Source organism: Podarcis liolepis (genome assembly GCF_965112155.1).
Source record: "Podarcis liolepis genome assembly, chromosome: 9".
NCBI lineage: Eukaryota > Metazoa > Chordata > Lepidosauria > Squamata > Lacertidae > Podarcis > Podarcis liolepis.
This window is the reverse complement of record NC_139564.1, coordinates 3,792,330-3,813,581: the sequence shown is the minus strand read 5'-3', so window position 1 is coordinate 3,813,581 and position 21,252 is coordinate 3,792,330.

The window sequence follows — 21,252 nt, the reverse complement described above, 5'->3', positions numbered from 1 at the left end:
CTTCCCTAAACAGGGCTGCCTCCAGATGTCTTCTAAAAGTTAGTTAGTTGTTTATTTCCTTCACATCTGGTGGGAGGGTGTTCCACAGGGCAGGTGCCACTACTGAGAAAGCCCTCTGCCTGGTTCCCTGTAACCTCACTTCTCGCAATGAGGGAACCGCCAGAAGGCCCTCGGAGCTGGACCTCCGTGTCTGGGCTGAATGATGGGGGTGGAGATGCTCCTTCAGGTATACTGGACTGAGGCCGTTTAGGGTTTTCAAGGTCAGCACCAACACTTTGAATTGTGCTCAGAAACGTACTGGGAGCCAATGTAAGTATTTCAGGACTGGTGTCCTGAATAATAATAATAATAAGATGACAGTGGATGCTCGGGTTGCAAACGCAATCCGTGCAGGATGCCCGTTTGCAAACCGCAGCGTTTGCAACCTGCAGCACTGCGTCTGCACAAGTGTGGCTTGCGATTCGGCATTTCTGCGCATGCGCAAAGAGTGATTTAGTGTTTCTGCGCATGCGCGAGTGCCGAAACCCGAAAGTAACCTGTTCTGGTACTTCTGGGTTTGGCGCAGTGTGCAACCTGAAAACGCGCAACCTGAAGCGTCTGTAACCCAAGGTATGACTGTAAATGCATTTGTCTTCACATTACTTGCCTGGAGAACTACATTACAAAATTCAGAGAAGCGTGGTTTTGAAGGAGGGCTGTGTTTCACTTTGCATATTTGTTCCAGCAAGCAGATTAGGCAGGTTTGTCTTTCTAGCTGAACAGAACAGAATCTCCTATTCTTAGACAGGGATCATGAAAGCAAAGTCCCCCCCCCCCCAAGCTAGTTTAAATGCCAGAGCTCACCCACCAAGTACAAAGGGAGTTTGAGGCATGATTCCTCTACCCAACCAGGCATTTCTGACTAGAGGTGGGATTTTAAATCTGAATGCAGATCTCCTCATCTGCGCGTTCAAAGGCTGCAACTGAAAAAGCCAGCGGCTATTTGAATTCATGCAGATCCTTCTACCATCTCCAACACTTCTCCATACCCTCCAAGTGTCCCAGTTTTTCAGGGAAAGTCCTGGAATTACATAAGCTATCCCGGCTTCTGATCTCCTGCCACAATGTCCCTATTTCCCCTGCCAGCGCAAAGGCCACCTTCAGATCTATAAAAGCGGCACATAAAAGACCATGAGGGGGGGAAGAATACTTCCGCGCCAAATGATATAAAATTAGTGCTTGGTCAATAGAAGCACGATTTGGTCTAAACCCGGCCTGTTCATGGCCTATCAGATTGGAATCTTCAGCCCATTGGGTTAGTCTGGTTAGTAAGAAGCGAGTGTAGATTTTTCCGATGATTGATAATAAACTGATATTACGATAGTTTCCTGGGTCCTCTGGTGGTCCTTTTTTATATATAGGAATTATGATTGACTCCTTCTAGGATCTTGGTATCTGGCCCGTGGCATTAATTGCATCAAAAACTTTTGCAAGAATTTTGGCCCACCATGCTGGGTGTTGTTTAATAGCTTCTGCCGGGATCAGATCGGGCCCTGGTGCTTTATCAGTTTTCAGTTTGGCAATTAAATCTACTATTTCCTCCGGGTCCGTATCTGGCCATATGGGCAAGTGACATGAAAGAGTATCAGGATGAATGTTAGGGATAGCTGTCTGGGAGAAATATTTTCTTAAAAATTGTTCCCATGTCGGGGCTGGTATAACCGTCAATGGGTATTTCCTTGCTCTTTTGTTGATTAAATTCCAAAAACCACGAGAGCTGCGAAGCTTAGAGGCAGCAATCAGTAGCGCTGAGGTTGAGCTGGTGCTTGTTGTGAGCAGCGGTGGCTGGGAGAGAGCATCCCGTGGCCTCTCCAAGGCCGCTGCCGCAGATCTCCTCCCTTGGGCAGATTGTAGCAGCTGCTGGAGAGCAGGAGAGCAGGACAGGCAGCTGACCCAAGGCCCAGCCCCTTTTGACACACTGGCTCTGGGGGTCAGGCAGAGGGAATGGAGCAGAGGGCAAGAAGTCTCAATTTTTAATATTTTTTTAAAAGAAATGCTTTGTGCATCCTTGTCTAATCTTGCCCCCTTCCAAAATGCATTTGTTGGCGTGTGCTTTTCTTTTAGTAAATCGAAATGAAATGAAATTGGGATTAATGGGTTTTCGCAGGACGGTGGTGATGGCATTTGCCCTGCTTCTGGTAGGAAGTGCTCTGCGGGGTGGGTGGGTGACAAAAAATGGGGAGGTCGAGGAGGGTCAGTGGCGGAGGAGTGAGAAATATCTATTATTATTATTATTATTATTATTATTATTATTATTATTATTATTAATATACCACCCTATACCTGGGGGTCTCAGGGCGATTCACAGAATAAAATCAAGTTCTCAAACCACAAAATACCTAATAAAAATAAAAGCAACAACCCAATAGCCGCCGTCCCCCCCCCAAAAAAAACACATTTTAAAAGGGCATAGGATGTAAATCAGATCAACCAAAGGCCTGGTGAAAAAGGAACGTTTTTGCTTGGTGCCTGTAGTGGTTGGGAGTTACTCGTGCGTAATCCTGCCCCGTTTGAGCATCAGATTGCCTGGTTAAACCCTCCGGACTGCACAGCCCATCTCAGCGTGGCTGCCCTTAGTCACTCGTAGAATCTGTCTGTGGGCGTTTCTTAAAGCGTTGCCAACATAAGAGCTGTTTGACGCCCAATTGTCGCCGCCTCTCACTGCGCGGGAGTCTCCTGCGCAGGGTGGGCGTGGGCAGCGGGGTGCTTGGGCTCTCCTCGCTAACTTCCAACGAAGAGTCCTGGAGCCCCTGCACCTCCCTGTCCCGTTGCTCTCCTGGATCCCTGGTGTTACACTCATTCTCTTCCCCTTCTTCCCGGCTGAGTCTCCCTCTAGCGCTTGGACCTTCTCCTGTAGAATCAGAGACCCTCTCCTTCTCCCGTGCCTCTGATGTCAGTTCCCTGACAGTGCCTAAAGGGGTATAACAGGGGTCAGCAACCTAAGGCCCATGGGCTGGAAGCAGCCCACGGAGGTCGTTTGACCGGCCCACGAGCCACCCACTTGCATGCTGCGCTAAACCGGCGCAGCGTGGCACAGGGACTCACTATGAAGGCGATGATATATGGAAACCATCTCGATTTGAGGATTGGAAGAACGGAAAAATTCACACAGGATTATTATTATTGGTGTTTATTGGCTTAAGGAGTCTATCAGAAGAGATCATAAAGAAAAAAAGAGAAAATATATGAACAAGATGTGATGTGGAAACCGCAAGATAAGACTGGATAGAATTATGAACTCTGTTTGGACTGATTTGGACATTAACGCAGTAGCAAGAAGATGATCAGAATCCCCCTTCGGATCTTGAAATATGGGTCCCCCCAACAAAATTTAAAATTCGGCTTTGTAATTCAGATCTTATGTGATGTGATTTAATTTGATTTGATTGGCCGGTTAATAAAATTTATTTTTTTAAAAAAGAAAATGGTCTCTGCGCAGATGCCGAAAATCGTGGGCACGCACGCGATCTGACCCAATCCAGCCCAGGCCAGATAAACCTTGCTGACCCCTGGTGTATAATGAAGGCGTATTTTCATCTGAGGAATGTTGGGGTGTGTCTCAGCACTTCTGTGGCGCTTGTGTGTGTGTGTGTGTGTGTACAATTGGATACATCTGGGGACACAAGGATGTGGTGCGCGCGCGCACACACACACACACACACACACATTTTAACCACAAATGGAAGCTTCGGAAGGAACCAAGCCATATTTACAGCCCAGAACGAAACCTGCAGCTGCGAGGCTATTAGCAACATGGAGAACTGGAGGAGGCGGGAGAGGAGGCCCAATGAGACCCTTAAAAATGGAGCCAGTTGGAGCAGACTCACCTCATTCCCCAGCAGCTGACTGTTGCAATGTGAAGTCCCCCCCCCCCCCGATTCCTTCCTCTCCCATCTCCTGGATTTGGCAATCTCCGCTCAAGGTTGCTGCCTGCAAACACCCTCCCCACCCATGGCGAAACATTCTTCTCCATCGCCCACACCGGCCTTGAGAAGACTTTACGGAATTTGCGGAGAGAAATGGCTTGCAATTCTCAGAACATGCCCCGTTTCTTGAGCTCAAGGAAATGCTTTACTCTGAGTCAGACCATTGGGTCCATCTAGTGCAGTGATGCCCACACTGGCTGGCAGCAGCTCTCCAGGGTTTCAGGCAGGGGGCATTCTTTAGCCTACCCGGAGGTGCTGAGAATTGAACCTGGGAGCAAGGCAGATGTTCTGCCACCAAACTACAACTCTTGCCCTGTTCAGTTAGATCTCCTTACTTCATTACAGTCATACCTCGGGTTACAGACTCTTCAGGTTGCACGATTTCGGGTTGCGCACTGCGCTGAACCCAGAAGTACCAGAATGGGTTACTTCCAGGTTTTGGCGCATATGCAGAAGTGCTAAATCACGCTTTGCGCATGTGCAGAAGCGCCAAATTGCAACCCGCGCGTGCACAGACACTGCACTGCGGGTTGCAAATGTACTTCCTGCACGGATCACGTTTGCAACCCGAGCGTCCCCTGTACTTATACTTAGCAACAGTGGCATGCAGTGAAATTTTTCGTAGGAGAACATTTAGGGCCAGAGGTGCCAGCTTGTGAGGGTGATGGGGCGGGGGAGAAGGTTGCGCACGTGACATTGCATGTGTGAGCATCTTGTCTTCCTCCTTAACACCCCAGAGGACAGGATCACACTTCAAAACGACCTTGACAGATTAGAGAACTGGGCCAAAACAAACAAGATGAATTTTAACAGGGAGAAATGTAAAGTATTGCACTTGGGCAAAAAAAATGAGAGGCACAAATACAAGATGGGGGACACCTGGCTTGAGAGCAGTACATGTGAAAAGGATCTAGGAGTCTTGGTTGACCACAAACTTGACATGAGCCAACAGTGTGACGCGGCAGCTAAAAAAGCCAATGCAATTCTGGTCTCTTCCAACTCTATGATTCTATGATGGGCTTTGGAAAGGAGGTATCAGGCTTTAATATTTCTCTAATTTACCAGGAACATTTAGGGGCCTAGCCTAGTTCCCCTAAAGGGATGCGGGTGGTGCTGTGGGTTAAACCACAGAGCCTAGGACTTGTCGATCAGAAGGTCGGGGGTTTGAATGCCCGCGACGGGGTGAGCTCCCGTTGCTCGGTCCCTGCTCCTGCCAACCTAGCAGTTCAAAAGCACGTCAAAGTGCAAGTAGATAAATATGTACCGCTCCGGCAGGAAGGTAAACGGCGTTTCCGTGCGCTGCTCTGGTTCACCAGAAGTGGCTTAGTCATGCTGGCCACATGGCCCAGAAGCTATATGTCGGCTTCCTTGGCCAGTAAAGCGAGATGAGCGCTGCAACCCCAGAGTCGGCCACGACTGGACCTAACGGTCAGGGGTCCCTTTACCTTTACCTAGTTCCCCCAGTTCACTGACCGCATGTCACTGCTTAGGGGGGGAATTGTCATCGCGCCACTCCTTGGTGTGTGGAGTACCTCAGGGTGCGATACTCTCCCCGATGCTTTTCAACATCTTTATGCGCCCCCTCGCCCAGCTTGTTCGGAGTTTTGGGCTGGGTTGTCATCAGTATGCCGATGACACCCAACTCTATCTGTTGATGGATGGCCATCCTGACTCGGCCCCAGACACACTGACCAGATGTTTGGAAGCTGTGGCTGGATGGTTAGGTGGGAGCCGGTTGAAGCTAAATCCTTCGAAGACAGAGGTCCTGTGGCTGGGACGGGGCGATATGGGATTGGGGGGGCAACTCCCATCTCTTGCGGGGGCGCAATTAGTGCCAGCACCGTCCGTTAAGAGTTTGGGTGTAATCTTCGACACCTCCCTTTCCATGGAGGCGCAGATTGCAGCTATAACAAAGGCGGCATTTTTCCATCTCCGCCAAGCTAAGCAGTTGGCTCCTTACCTCTCTCGCCCTGACCTAGCCACTGTGATCCACGCGACGGTCACCTCCAGACTGGATTATTGTAACTCACTCTACGTGGGGCTGCCCTTGAGACTGACCCAGAAACTCCAGCGGGTGCAGAATGCTGCAGCGAGACTCCTTACGAGGTCTTCGCTGCGAGATCACATTCACCCGGTGCTATACCAGCTGCAATGGCTCCCGGTGGAGTACAGGATCAGGTTTAAGGTGCTGGTTTTAACCTTTAAAGCCCTATATGGCCTAGGACCCTCGTACCTACGGGACCGCCTCTCCTGGTATGCCCCACAGAGAAATCTACGGTCTTCAAATAAAAACATCTTGAAGGTCCCAGGCCACAGAGAAGTTAGGCTGGCCTCAACTAGAGCCAGGGCTTTTTCGGCTGTGGCTCCGATCTGGTGGAACACTCTGTCACAAGAGACCAGGGCCCTGCGGGACTTGACATCTTTCCGCAGGGCCTGCAAGACAGAGTTGTTCCGCCAGGCCTTTGGCCAGGGCACAGCCTGACTCCCTCCCTCGGCAATCTTCGCAGAGCTCTGGCCCAATGGTTGCTAGTGGCTTGAATTAATTAATTTTTACAATGAATGATTTTAGAATGTTGTTTATGTTGTACTTTTGTACTGTTTTATTGTTGTTAGCCGCCCTGAGCCTGGCTTCGGCTGGGGAGGGCGGGATACAAATAAAATTTATTATTATTATCATTTATTAGCATTTATACTTAGAGTACGGTTACCAGACATCCCCGTTTCCCGGCGACAGTCCCCGGATTTGCAAATTTGTCCCCGGACAAATTCCGTCCCCGGATTTCATTAAATGTCCCCAGGAAATGTGGCAGTGGCGGCAGCAGTCTCAGCAGCCTGGAGCCAGTCTTCATTGAAAAAAGCCTTCCACCGAGCACCCCACGGGCTTGCCGAAGAAATGCTGAGAGGGCGGGGGGGGGCTGGCAGGTGGCGGAAGGGGCTGGGCGAGGTGGGCCGGGTTTCCATGGCCGATGGAGGGCCCGTGAGGAGTGGCGGCGGTGGCAGGGATCGGTAAAGCCATTGGCCTGGTGGCCTTGGCCCACTGCCAGGTGAGCTGCCACCTGTTTGCTTTTGGTTTGTGCCTCAGCACCTCATCCGGTGCTCGCTCGTGAAGGGGGAGGCAGACCAGGCCAAGCTGGGTAGGCTTCGCGCGGGACTAAAACTGCTGCGTATTTATATATGCGGCACATCTTTTTGAGCTCCCGATATATGTAAGGTGAGGAAATGCTGGATTTAAGACATTGCATGGCAGGGGCTTTTTTTGGTTTTAGTTTTGTTTTGTTTTTTAAATTAACCAAAACTCAGTTTTAAAGCAAACTTTGATCTGTGGTGTTGCCTTTTTTTCTTATTCCCCCCCTAAAAAATACTAATTTAAATTTCTATTATTTTTTTATTTAAGTGTCCCCAGCTTTATTGGGAAAAAAAATCTGGTAACCTTAACTTAGAGCTTATCCAGACTTACCTTTCTAGGAATGGTCCTTGCTTCAAAGCTCCATGTCCAAGCACCCTCCCCCCCCCACCAGAGCTTTCCAAACGAAAACACACTCTTTAAAGCTGAATCAGAACAGAAGGCAAATGGGAAACTCGAATGGCCCTTTTTGCGCTTCAGCTTTAAAGAGCGGGTTTTCACAAGGCAAAACAAAAAAGTCTGCTTGGAGGTTTAAAGTGCAGGCCTGTGTCTGGAAAGAGCAGGGCAAAAGTTAAGAGAGGATAAGAGGCAGCGTGGTGCAGTGGTTAGACTAGGACCTGGGAGACCAAATTCCCCTCTCAGCCATGAATCTCATGGGGTGTGGCCTTGGGCCACTCACTGCCTTTCTTTTTTTAAATATAACAATGAAAAAGAAAAAAAAACACAAAATACAAAATACAAAATACAGCATAAAAACAGTTAAAAAAAACAAATAATTTTCCATAACATATCTTCCTTACACCTATTTCCCCAGACCTCCTCATACCTCCCTTCTTTGTATTCCACTTCAATTTGTTAGTTCAGCAAATCCTTACCATTAAGCTTTTACCCATTTGTAAACCTTTTTTTTTCGTATCCCCTAAAGCATTACAGCTGGAAACCCCTTAGTTTCTATGCAACATCTTTCTAGCATTCATTAATTTTACAATATTTCTGTAGTCAAAATAAAAAAATTCCTTCCTGTAGCACCTTAAAGACCAACTAAGTTAGTTCTTGGTATAAGCTTTCGTGTGCATGCACACGAAAGCTTATACCAAGAACTAACTTAGTTGGTCTTTAAGGTGCTACAGGAAGGAATATTTCTGTAAATAGTCTTTAAATTTCTTCCAGTCTTCTTTCACCATCTCTTCTCCCTGGTCTCGGATTCTGCCAGTCATTTCTGCCAATTCTGGGCCACTCACTGCCTTTCAACCCAACCTACTTCACAGGGTTGTTGTAGCATTTAAATGAGCAGGAGGAGGCCTATTTACACCACGGTGAGCTCCACCTATCCCCCTTTTAAGTAAGTGCCGGAAGCATAGGGGACAGAGCAGGGAACTCAGTCAACTCAATTAGCATTTGAACTGTCTTTCTGCTGCAGTGTGAAGACTGGGGAAAGGCCACCTCAGTCCATGGGCGAAATAACCACGGCGAGCTCTGTTGTTATCTAATAATAATAATAATAATAATAATAATATCTGAAGAAGTGTGCATGCACACGAAAGCTCATACCAAGAACTAACTTAGTTGGTCTTTAAGGTGCTACTGGAAGGATTTTTTTATAATAATAATAATAATAATAATAATAATAATAATAATTTATTATTTATACCCCGCCCATCTGGCTGGGCTTCCCCAGCCACTCTGGGCAGCTTCCAACAAAACACTAAAATACAAGAACCTATTAAACATAAAAAGCTTCCCTAAACAGGGCCGCCTTCAGATGTCTTCTAAAAGTTTGGTAGTTATTTTTCTCTTTGACATCTGGTGGGAGGGCGTTCCACAGGGTGGGTGCCACTACCAAGAAGGCCCTCTGCCTGGTTCCCTGTAACTTCACTTCTCGCAGGGGGGGAACCACCAGAAGGCCCTCGGCGTTGGACCTCAGTGTCCGGGCAGAACAATGGGGGTGGAGACGCTCCTTCAGGTATATTGGACCGAGGTCATTTAGGGCTTTCAAGGTCAGCACCAATACTTTGAATTGTGCTCAGAAACGTACTGGGAGCCAGTGTAGGTCTTTCAAGACCTGTGTTATATGGTCTCGGCGGCCACTCCCAGTCATGGGAACGAGAATTGTGGCAATACAATGCAATGCAATCCTGTGGGTGGTCAATATTACAGGGGTGTTGTTTGGCTCAGCGAGGTGGCCAGCTGACCCAAGCAAGCCTCACAAGACTCAGCCAGAGAGGGTCACCTACCATGGAGGTGCAATGCATTTGCTGGTAATTGTGAGACCCAAGACTTGACACATCTGCTTGGCGGAGCTTTCCAGCAAGGGAGCATAGTGCGAAATGGGCACAGATCCGTTTCTCAGCCCAGCGCACAGTGGCTGCCTCACTGAGTCCAAGGGATTGGAGAGCTAATAAAACTGACGAAGATTAAGCCCGAGAGTCTTTGACCTTCTGCGGCCAATTTGAGATGAGCGAATAAAAGGGGTCTGCTGATCAGTCCTGTTTCTCCTAACAATTCTGGAGCCAAATATATGAGCTCTTAGAAGGCTTTTACTTTGTTAACGGAGAAATCTGAGGGCTCCCTTGGACAAAAAACAAGGACACCAGCCAGGAATACCAGAGCAAAACAGCCCCTGCAGACAAACAGTTTTCTTTGGGGGTTTCTAAGGGGTCTCGCCTCCCTCCCTCTCCCCAACATCCAGAAGCCCAAAATGGTCTGTGATGTGTGTGTGTGTTTGTGTGTTTTTTAAACCGGCAACCTTTCAAGCCGGCGAGCTGATGAAATATGAGCGTGAGATCCAAGCAGGAAAATAAAATTCAGCAAGGCAGTTGGGGGGGGGGAGCAAGGGGAAGGTTTTATGGCCCCCCGCCCTTGTAGGCTGGGCTGCTAAAAAGCTCAGCCAGGTTTCCCTCCTTTAAAATGCTTTTAGCAACTGCCTTTATGGGCCTCCGAAGTGACGTGAAACAGGAGAAACTCTAAACAGATGGGCCTATAAAAAGCATTCGGTTTTGGTTGTCAGATATAATGGCACTCCCGGACACAGTTCCTAAAATGCACACACATGTACATTATCTCACAGCGATGTGCGTGCGCATGCATGCCTTCAAGTGAGGCATCCTGTTCTCACAGCGGCCGAAAAGATGCCTGTGGGAAACCCACAATCAGGATTCGAACGCAAGACCACTCTCCCTTCCTGCGGTTTCCAGCAGCTGGTATTTGCAGGCATCGCTGCCTCTGGCTGTGGAGGCAGAGCAGAGTCATACTGGCTAGTAATAATAAAAATACTTTTTTTATATACATATATCCCGCCCTCCCCAGCTGAAGCCAGGCTCAGAGCGGCTAACAACAATCAAAGTAACACAGCATTCTAAAATCAATTCATTTTAAAATCAATTCAAAATCAAATTCATGGCAACCACTGGGCTGGAGTTCTGTGAGGATTATCAAAGGAGGGGGTCAGACTGTGCCTTGGCCAAAGGCCTGGTGGAACAGCTCTGTCTTGCAGGCCCTGCGGAAAGATCTCAAGTCCTGCAGGGCCCTAGTGTCTTTTGACAGAGCGTTCCACCAGATTGGGGCCACGGCCGAAAAAGCCCTGGCTCTGGTTGAGGCCAGCCTAACCATCTTGCGACTTGGGACCTCCAAGATGTTTTTGTTTGAAGACTGTAAGGTCCTCCAAAATTCCTTCCAGTAGCACCTTAAAGACCAACTAAGTTAGTTCTTGGTATGAGCTTTCGTGTGCATGCACACTTCTTCAGATACACTGAAACAGAAGTTGCCAGACCCTTCTATATAGTGAGAAGGTGAGGAGGGGTATTACTCAGAAGGGTGGTGGGAATGGGAGATTGGCAGATAGCTGAGATGAGCCTGTTGACGACTCTTAACGACTGTAATAGGTCTTACAGGAAAAGGCAAGGGGTGAGAAGTATACATGACTAAGCCATTTCTCACCTTCTCACCCCTTGCCTTTTCCTGTAAGACCTATTACAGTCGTTAAGAGTCGTCAATTTTTTATTTTTTATTTTGACTATGGCAGACCAACACGGCTACCTATCTGTAACTGTAAGGTCCTCCCTGAGTCATACCAGGAGAGGCGGTCCCGTAGGTACGAGGGTCCTAGGCTGTATAGGGCTTTAAAGGTTAAAACCAGCACCTTAAACCTGATCCTGTACTCCACCAGGAGCCAGTGCAGCTGGTATTGTAGCACCCTGCTTGTGGTTAACGCTTAGCTGGAATGAAATATTCAACGCAGCAATAGAGAATTTAAAATAATTATTTATTTGTCAGACAAATAAATGAGAGGCACAGTGGTATATGGTTACCAAGCTCTGGCCTGGCCTCCTGCCATTATGGCCAGCACTTATATTCCCTTAATCCAGCCCCCTTTGCTCCTCCTGTGGCTGCCTCTGTCCAATCAGCCTGGTTGAATTTCCTATTGGCTGATTGCTAGAACCAATCACAAAAAGATACACCCATATCCTCCTGTCCTTATATGGAGGACAAAGAGCTATATATAAATGACAAATAAGTAATAATATATCTTACATGGAATCTTAATTACCAGCTCACCTCTTGCCCTCCTTGCCCTATTGCCTTCTAAAACAAATGGTTAATCTTAAATTTTTATCTTAAACATATGTCAAGGATCTTGAGTTTCACATCAACATTGAAAGATCTCCTTCATTTGAAGGTTTCCAAACAAATGTCTGACAGCCATATATCAGGACCGCCCGGATGGCGTCTTCTTGTCTGGCAGGGCGCTGGGCTCAATGGCCCCTGTGGTCTATTCCAACTCTAGGACTCTATGATTCTATGAAATAAGAATCTAACATCTAAATTTGTTACTTTCTAAATCCTTTGCATAGTTACATTTAAGCCAATATATTTAAGCTAATATATTTCATACATTATCATAGGTAACCTTTTAAAAGAATAAAGCTTCTCAAAGTAGAAAGGAAGGAACTCAGTAAAAAAACAGTTTTTAAAGAAGGCTCTTTAGTTTACACCTCCCCCTTTCACCCTCCTTTCCAGCCTCAAAATAAAATAGGAAGAAGCTTCTTTTTCCCCAGCCAAGCCAGTTGCCTTTTCTCTCAGTTTAAGAAAGAAACAGTTTTTAGAAGATTTCCTAAAAATGCTCTCTTTTTCTGTCAGCTAGATGCTTCTCCCCATTTGCCTCTGGCCTTAGAAAATACAGCTCAAGGTTTAAGAGAGGCCCATGGTATCATTTTACTATTTGCCCATTCCTAATTATATTTATCTCTGCCTTTGTTATCTTCTGTAACATGTAGGGTCAATGTCCTGCTCTTAGTCTGTATTTTCAGCTTTTACGACTTTGAGAATTGTTTTCTGCTATCAATCAAGGGGGGGCCCCTTGTCTTAGGAGAATGGCCAAGGTTTTCTCTGCCTGGCATGAAACATTTGAAAATCTAAGCCCTCTCTTTAATATACAAGCCCTGATCAAACATTAATAAAATGCAGGCTTATGCCTGATGCCTCAGTATAGCACCGTGTGAATGTGATCCTGCAGCGAGGACCCCGTAAGGAGTCTCGCTGCGGCATTCTGCATCATTAGCCATCATTAGCCCTCTCCATCCTCCACAAACTAGTCCAATCCTCTTTGAAAGCCATCCAGGTTGGTGGCGACTGCTGCCTCCTGAGGCAGGGAGTTCCACAGGTTAACTGCATGACGGAGGGGATGTGATCATTCAGTCACCCCAGAACCGGCCCCTGGACTCTCCACTTCATGTCGAAGGGCTGCTGGCAACCCCAAAAGATTAGTCTCAAGCCACAGCAGACAACTCCAAGTTGCGCCAGTCGATGGGCTGTCTCAATGAAAATAATGGAAGCAAAGCCACTTCCGCCCTGCAGAGGAAGTAGGGTTGGGGGCTTCAGCCCAGCCTCCGCATGATTGGGGGGATCCCCGGCTGTGTCACTCCCTGGCCAGCCAATCGGCTGGCTCTGGGTGTGTGGCCTGCCTTATTTAAAGCAGGATGCGGCCGGGGATCTCCCTCTTTGCTGCCCGCCAGTTGTTCCTGCTTTTCCCACGCTCCCACCCTTTAAGATTTTTGTTCCTTGACCTTGCTATGGACCTTTGTTGGTCGCCATTGAGGGGCCTGGTAGGAATTTTCCCACTTGGCAAATTGGCACCAGCCACTTGGTTTTCGCCTACCTTGTAGCAAATCCTCACAACTTTCTGGGTATTAGCAGTTAGGCATTGGTATAGTTCTGTAGATGGAAGAGGGGAGATAGTGTCATCACCTGCCCCACAGATTGAAGGGTAGTCCAGTAAAGGATTCCGGGAGGCGTAAGCCTAGGGAGTGAGGGCCTAAGGCACGCCCCCTATCGGTGACTCCAGGGGAGTTCCTAGTTGATGTGCATCAGCAGGACTCCCCCTACTGGTGGTTAACCTTTCCCGGACTTCAAGCAGACAGGCTGGAGTCGGATATAGTCGGTGAGGACCAATGCCTAAACCAATACCACTCATCACCTGTAACCAACAAAGTTGTGGCCTTATTTAGCCCATTAACCTTAAATACAGTGGTGCCTCGCAAGATGAAATTAATCCGTTCCGCGAGTCTCTTCGTCTAGCGGTTTTTTCGTCTTGCGAAGCAACCCTATTAGCGGCTTAGCAGATTAGCGCTATTAGCGGTTTAGCGGCTATTAAAGGCTTAGCGGCTATTAAAGGATTAGCGGATTAGCGGCTAAAAGGCTATTAGCGGCCTAGCGGCTTAGAAAAAGGGGGGGGGGAGCAAAAAAAAAATCGGAACACTTGCAAGATGTTTTTGTCTTGCAAAGCAAGCCCATAGGGAAAATCGTCTTGTGAAGCAACTCAAAAACGGAAAACCCTTTCGTCTAGCAGGTTTTCCGTCTTGCGAGGCATTCGTCTTGCGGGGCACCACTGTAATTGTGTCATGTGTCTTTATTTCCACTGGGGAGGGGGAGGGAACTCGCCATGCAACAGGAACATCTGACACCCCGAAGAGACACCCTTGGCCACGGGTTGAATCAGGAACTACCTCAAAAGCTGGCAGACTCTCCTCCGCCAGAGGTTTCCGAGTGGAAAGTGAACGGCCATCTGCCAGGGATGCTTTAGTTGTGAGTCTGCAGTGCCGGGGTTGGGCTAGATGATCGTCGGGTGTCCCTCTACAATTCCATGAGTCGAGTTGACCTGCAGCTTTTCCTGCATTCATGGATCCTTCCCCAAGGACTCACACACATACACACACTCATACTTGTTTTTACGGGCCTGGCTGGCTCTGAGCCTTCCCCTCATTTATGGGCTTCTCACTCTCCCAACCCGAGTGCCTGCAGCTCATTTATTTTTACAAGCTGCTTAGCTCCATTCCGGGCTTTTTTCAAGCCACACGCCTGGCTCAGTTTCCCTCGTCCCTCCTGTGTGTCACCACCGGCACCTTGCTGCCACTAGCTAGATAAGAACAGCCTCCTTCCCAATCTGACCAGTTTTCTCACCGTCTCCCGAATTTCCGCTTGACCCCGGACTGTGCCAAAATGACTGCTCCAGCATCACACTGACCTCACCCTGATCACAGCTGGACCACAGACCTATCCGTGGGTGGGCCCATCTTCCCTCGGTGTCGAATCAGAGCCAGTAGAAATTTACAGGCAATGCCCTTCAATGCCCCTGAGGGCTGTTCAATGAAGTTTAACGCAGCTCAGAGTTCAATAGTGCCATATGAGAGAGAGGAGCACGGTCCTGGGCTGCATATTTACATTGTTCTAGGTGGCAAAGGACATAGGTGAAAGCCAAGGTGATTCTCATATCAAAGTGACCTGTGATATCAGAATTATATAACACGTCAAGCAATCAGCAGGGGGCAGCCCTTTCTGGAAACAAACAGGCATTTTCATACACATGTGGCAGCCATGTGTAGGGATCATGAAAGGAACTGAAAATAAAAATCCATTGGTCCTGATCCAGCGGGTCTCTTCTTAAGCCAAGGCCCATCTAGTTCTCCCAGCATCCTGTTCTCTCAGTGGCTGGCCCATGGAAAACCTGCAAGCAGAGGTCAAGCACCAAATGGGCAACATAGACGGGTTCTGAAGGAGCGTCTCCACCCCCATCGTCCAGCCTGGACACTGAGGTCCAGCTCCAAGGGCCTTCTGGCGATTCCCTTGCTGCGAGACGTGAGGTTACAGGGAACCAGGCAGAGGGCCTTCTCGGTGGTGGTGCCCGCCCTGCGGAATGCCCTCCCATCAGATGCCAAGGAAATAAACAACTCTCTGACTTTTAGAAGACATTTGAAGGCAGAGAAGTTTTTAATGTCTGATGTCTTGCTGTCTTTTAATGTGTTGGAACCCAGTCAGATGTGCAGCATATGAACATCATCATCATCGCCATTAAACTGGCCAAAAGACTGATACTGCTGCATTGAAAAGATCCATTTATTTAATGGATTGATGACCTGAGCAGTTCCCACTGCGCTCCGGAGGCTTCGGGTTCCTTTTGCTGAAGCCGGGAGAGCAAGACTCTCCCGGCTTCAGCAGAGAGGGAGAGCTGCGTGGTGCCCCTTCAGCAAAGCGGGAGGAGAAATGGAAGGGCTCCATTTCTCCTTCCGCTTCGCTGAAGGGGCGCTGAGCAGAGAGGGGGAGAGTTTTCTTCTTCTTGTTCTCCCCCTCTAAAACAAGGTGAGTCCTATGGTTGGGTGCGTCCTATAGAGCGAAAAATATGGTACATCCTCTTGCACTTTTGTTTGTGTGTAGGAGAGAGAGACAGAGATAGATACCTCCTTTTGGACCTGGCCCCACCCACTATAAGTTCTGGCCCCACCCACTGTAGGCTCTGGCCCCACCCACCATCAGCTGCAGGCCCTGAATGGTTCAGCAGCCCTTTGCAGCAGAAGTTTCTCCATCCCTGCTGTATGACATAAGGGATAAGGGCCATGGAAAACAGAGCGTGAGACCCTGTTTTTTGATACCCCTGCTTGGTCTCAGAATCTGTTTCAAGCAGCCTTCCAGATCCTGGTTGTCCCCTCCAGATGTTTCGGCCTACAACTCAACCAGAGTTGTAGTCCTAAACATCTGGATAGCACCAGGCTGGTTTAAGTAGCCAAGTCCATCTCTCAGTTCTCATCGCTGCTTAATTTAAGTCTGCGTTTATGGGGTTTGGGGATTGACCAGCGTTGTAAAGTTTCTACAGGAAAGCCACTTCTACGGAGGACTGGCTTGGCTGAGAATATTGCAATCCTCATGGAGGCTGAGATGTGGGAGGAGTCAATTCAGGGTGTCTCCCTCCCACTGCAGCCAAAGTATTGGCAAAAGTATCTTCTCAAGCCATGACCAATTACTGTGTCCTATTTGTCAACATAGGAGAAAGCAGGCATGCAGCCATCATTCTTGACTTTTTGCATGCCGTTTGTATATATTAAATTCCCACATGGTACATTCCATTTCCCCTTCATTTTTTTTTTGAGGGGGAGACCTGCCTCCTTGCAAAACCTTAGCTCTGAGGTCTCTTGCCACTCAGCTTGCACAGTCTGTAGAGCACAAGACTCTTAATCTCAGGGTTGTGGGTTCAAGCCCCATGTTGGGCAAAAGTTTCCTGCATTGCAAGGGGGTTGGACTAGATGACCCTCGTGGTCCCTTCCAACTCTACAGCTCTATGATTCTATGAAAGTTGGCTTCAATGTGCAAAAGAGCTGAGGTCTTGCAAGGGTGAATTTGAGCGCAAGGCCCAGATTCAGAGTTTGTGGGAGAGATGAACTGTCTTACCAAGTGCTTTGCTGCGATCTATGACAAGGCTTCTTTGGAATGCTTCCCTTCATAGTTGGCGACATTGCATGACAGATGTCAAGCATGCTCTCATGTCCCCAAGTCACTGTCTGTCAACTCACTGATGAGTCAGCATGGTACAGTAGCAAGGAAAGCTAATGCAATTATAAGCTTCATGAACAGAAGTCTAGAGTCCAGATCAAGGGAAATAATAGTCCCATGCTATTCTGCCTTGGTCAGACCACACCTGGAGCCCTGTGTCCAGTTCTGGTCACCACAATTTAAGGAGAATATTCACAAGCTGGAATGTGTGCAAAGGAGGGCAACCAAGATGATCAAGGGTTTGGAAACCAAGCCTTAAGAGGATCAATTGAGGGAGTTGGGGATATTTAGCCTGGAAAAGACGAGACTGGGAGGAGCTATGAGAGCCATCTTTAGATTTCTCAAGGGCTATCCCAGGAAAGAAGAAGAAGAGTTTGGATTTGATATCCCGCTTTATCACTACCCGAAGGAGTCTCAAAGCGGCTAACATTCTCCTTTCCCTTCCTCCCCCACAACAAACACTCTGTGAGGTGAGTGGGGCTGAGAGACTTCAGAGAAGTGTGACTGGCCCAAGGTCACCCAGCAGCTGCATGTGGAGGAGCGGGGAAGCAAACCCAGTTCACCAGATTACAAGTCCACTGCTCTTAACCACTACACCACACTGGAAGATGGAGCAAGCTTGTTTTCTGCTGCACAAGAGAGCCGGACCCGAACCACTGGATTTGACGACAATACAGCAGAATCCAACTAGATATTTGGAAGAACTTTCTGACAGTAAGAGCTGTTTGAAATGGAGTATCTTGCAAGATGGTGGACTCTCCTTCCTTGGAGGTTTTTAAGCAGAGGTTGAGTGGCCACCTGTCAGGGATTTTTAGCTGTGATTCCTTCATTGTCGGGGTTGGGCTAGATGTCTACTGCGGGTCCCTTGCTGCTCTGCAATTCTATGATTCTATCCATGAGCAAGAACATCCCCTGAACGCATGCACTCACTTACAAACATGGGATCCAATCTTGCTTGCTGCAAAAAAAGACCTTTCCAAGCCGCACTGGCCCTGTGCTACCTCCCTTGTCCTAAACACACAAGGTGTTTTCTGGCTCCGTTGTTGTGGCCAAGAATGACGTCTCCATCTGTCGACTGGAAACCGCTCTGCCAAGGCACTTTTACTGCTGAAGCGGAGCCAGGGACACACCAGCTGTGAAAACACAGCTAAAGTGGCAGGAAGAAGCAGCCTCCTCTTCCTGGCCTGCCCCCTTACTCGGGATGGCTGGAAAAGAGGATTGGACAAATTCCTGGAGGAGGAGAGAACAAGCGATGGCTATTAGACAGGATGGCTCTGCCCTGCTTCCACAGTTGGAGGCAGCAAGGCTTCTGAATAACGCTTGCTGGAAGCTGTGTTGCTTGCCGGTTTCTGTTCGGGGGATCTGCTTGGCCACTGTGAGAACAGCATGCTGGACAAGAGCAGCCATTGCATACCCTCCAACATTTCTGTGATGAAAATAGGGATGAACTATTCCTTCACGGGAGAGGGTAGCGCTGTGGGTTAAACCACAGAGCCTAGGGCTTGCTGATCAGAAGGTCGGCGGTTCGAATCCCCGTGATGGGTTGAGCTCCCATTGCTCAGTCCCTTCTCCTGCCAACCTAGCAGTTTGAAAGCACGTCAAAGTGCAAGTAGATAAATAGGTACCGCTCCGGCGGGAAGGTAAACGGCATTTCCGTGCACTGCTCTGGTTCGCCAGAAGCGGCTTAGTCATGCTGTCCACATGACCCGGAAGCTGTACGCCGGCTTCCTTGGCCAGTAAAGCGAGATGAGCACTGCAACCCTAGAGTCGGCGGCCACAACTGGACCTAATGGTCAGGGGTCCCTTTACCTGTTCCTTAATTCAGTGGTATATCGGGTTACATACACTTCAGGTTACATATGCTTCAGGTTACAGACTCGACTAACCCAGAAATAGTACCTCGGGTTAAGAACTTTGCTCAGGATAAGAACAGAAATCGTGCGGCGGCAGCGGGAGGCTCCATTAGCTAAAGTGGTGCTTCAGGTTAAGAACAGTTTCAGATTAAGAACAGACCTCCAGAACGAATTAAGTTCTTAACCCGAGGAACCACTCTAATATTATTTTACTATTTATACCCTGCCCATGTGACTGGCTTGCCCCAGGCACTCTGGGCGCTGTCCAAGATATATCAAAACATAATAAAACATTAAACATTAAAAAACTTCCCTATACAGGGCTGCCTTCAGAGGGCGTGTGAGTTGCATAACTCCATATCCTCCAACATTTCTCCAGTGGAAAATAGGGACATCCGAGGGAAAGGTGGGACATTCTGGAATCAAATCAGAAACCAGGATGGTTCCTGTAAAACTGAGACTGGAAAATAGGGACACTTGGAGGGTCTGGCCCGATCCAGGAGGCTCTTCTGGCGTTCTTCTGACTTGCTTCCCATCCACAAGAAATAGCCTTCCTAACCTGCTGGCCCCACAAGGTGTTTTTAACTTCAATTCCCATCAGCTCCAGGTTAATGGGAACTGCAGTCCAGGCACCAGGTTGGTCAAGTCTGCCATAAGACATCTTGAACCTTCCCTTTGTGCCAGCACCACACAGCATAACTGAGGCACAGGTCACCCTCCAATTTTGTGCAATGCTGGCAATGGCTTCCTCGACCATTGGCTACCCCCACTGTGCTCTCTGGACCCCACCCAGCTGGCAGGCTCCTTCGCCAGGCCCGTTTCACGGCTGGATCTCCTCTCTCACTCTCTGGACCTCTCCCACACCCACTCCATCTCGCGGCTTCTCCACTGGCCTTCCGGAACCTTCCAATTGGCTGAGCCCAGGCCTCGACCTCAGCTCAAGTGGGACATGCCTTTGTCCACACACACACACACACACGTAGTAAATTACTTCCAGCCACCACCCTCTGACTCGTGTGGGTGTGCTGGGAACATGAATCAGCTGCCAAGCATCCGCAACCGCTCTGTAGAATTGCTGGGGAGGGGAATGACCCAGCTGGGTTGCCAACCTTTTAAGCAGCCTGTGCTCCTGTGCCTTTAAACAGAGGCTTGATGTGCAGACTTTCTCTGGTAATCATGTTTCTCTCCTCGTTGTGGAAACTTTACCTGCTATGTGTGCGAGGGTGTTAAAATTGCTGTTGAACACACATACTATTCCCACCTCCCTTGTCATTTGTCAATCCTAGTCAGCAATCCATTTTGAGGGACAGGTCGGTGGGTGAAGAACTGGGCTCAAGTCTGCATCTGATTCCTCTTTTGGAAGGTGGTGAATTCTCCTTCATCGGAGACCTTTTTAATTCACTGGAGGATTTTAAAGAGTTTGGATAGCCAGTGGTCAGGGCTCCTTTAGTTGCGATTCCTTCATTGCTGGCAGTTTGACTAATGACCAGTGGGGAACTTTCCCTACTCTACGTCCAGCTTCGCCAAAGACCTTCGTTGTCCTAGCCTACAAATCACGATGGGCAAGCAGGACTTAAACCAGATTAGATTGAGGATTGGGAGAAGGGGGTATGTTTGCATATTCCCAAGGTCTGAACAGGATAGTTATTGCTTCTGGCATTGAGAGGCACAGCCCTCCACTTTAGAGAGCAGAATATTTGGTTTGGGCCCCGGTTCCGTACTACAGAAAACAGTCCAAAGCACTGGATTGAGTTCAGGGTCGGAGTTCACTTTTGGGGAAAGTGGGGCAAATCCTCATTCGCCACAATTGGTTGTTGGGAAATCAAAACCTGTCTTTTTTTGTTGTTCTGTAAGAAGTGGATGAAATTTACAAGCAAAGGGACCATTCTGTAATGGATTAAGTCTGCCAAGTTGCCAAGCCGTGTAGCAGTTTTTGTCTTGGGCACCTTTACAATTTTATATAGATTGGACAGTAGTAGATGGGATTTGCAGGCATGGTAGATGCCTCTGAGAGTTGGTTGACTCCTGCCAAATTTCAGAATAAATGCAGCAGTCTTTTTGCACCGGGGCAGCCTTTACAGTTTTAGGGGAGGATTCAGAGTAATCAATCATTGTCCCCCAGCATTTTGGTGGGTTGGACAACATCAGACATAAGAGGGGTGGCCCTAGGCAAGAAACCTGCCAAATAGCAGATGCATCTGTTCCATTTCTTGTGCTAGGCATCATTAAAGTTTATTCCTTTCTCTCTCTTTTCAGGGGGTGGGCTGAGAGAATTATAAGGGCACCCATTGCTCCCCACCGCCAAAAGCACCAAGAACCGGGAACTCCAGATGAAACAATTCCCTTTGATTAAAAACTAGAATCATAGAATCATAGAGTTGGAAGAGACCACAAGGGCCATCGAGTCCAACCCCCTGCCAAGCAGGAAACACCATCAGAGCACTCCTGACATATGGTTGTCAAGCCTCTGCTTAAAGACCTCCAAAGTAGGAGA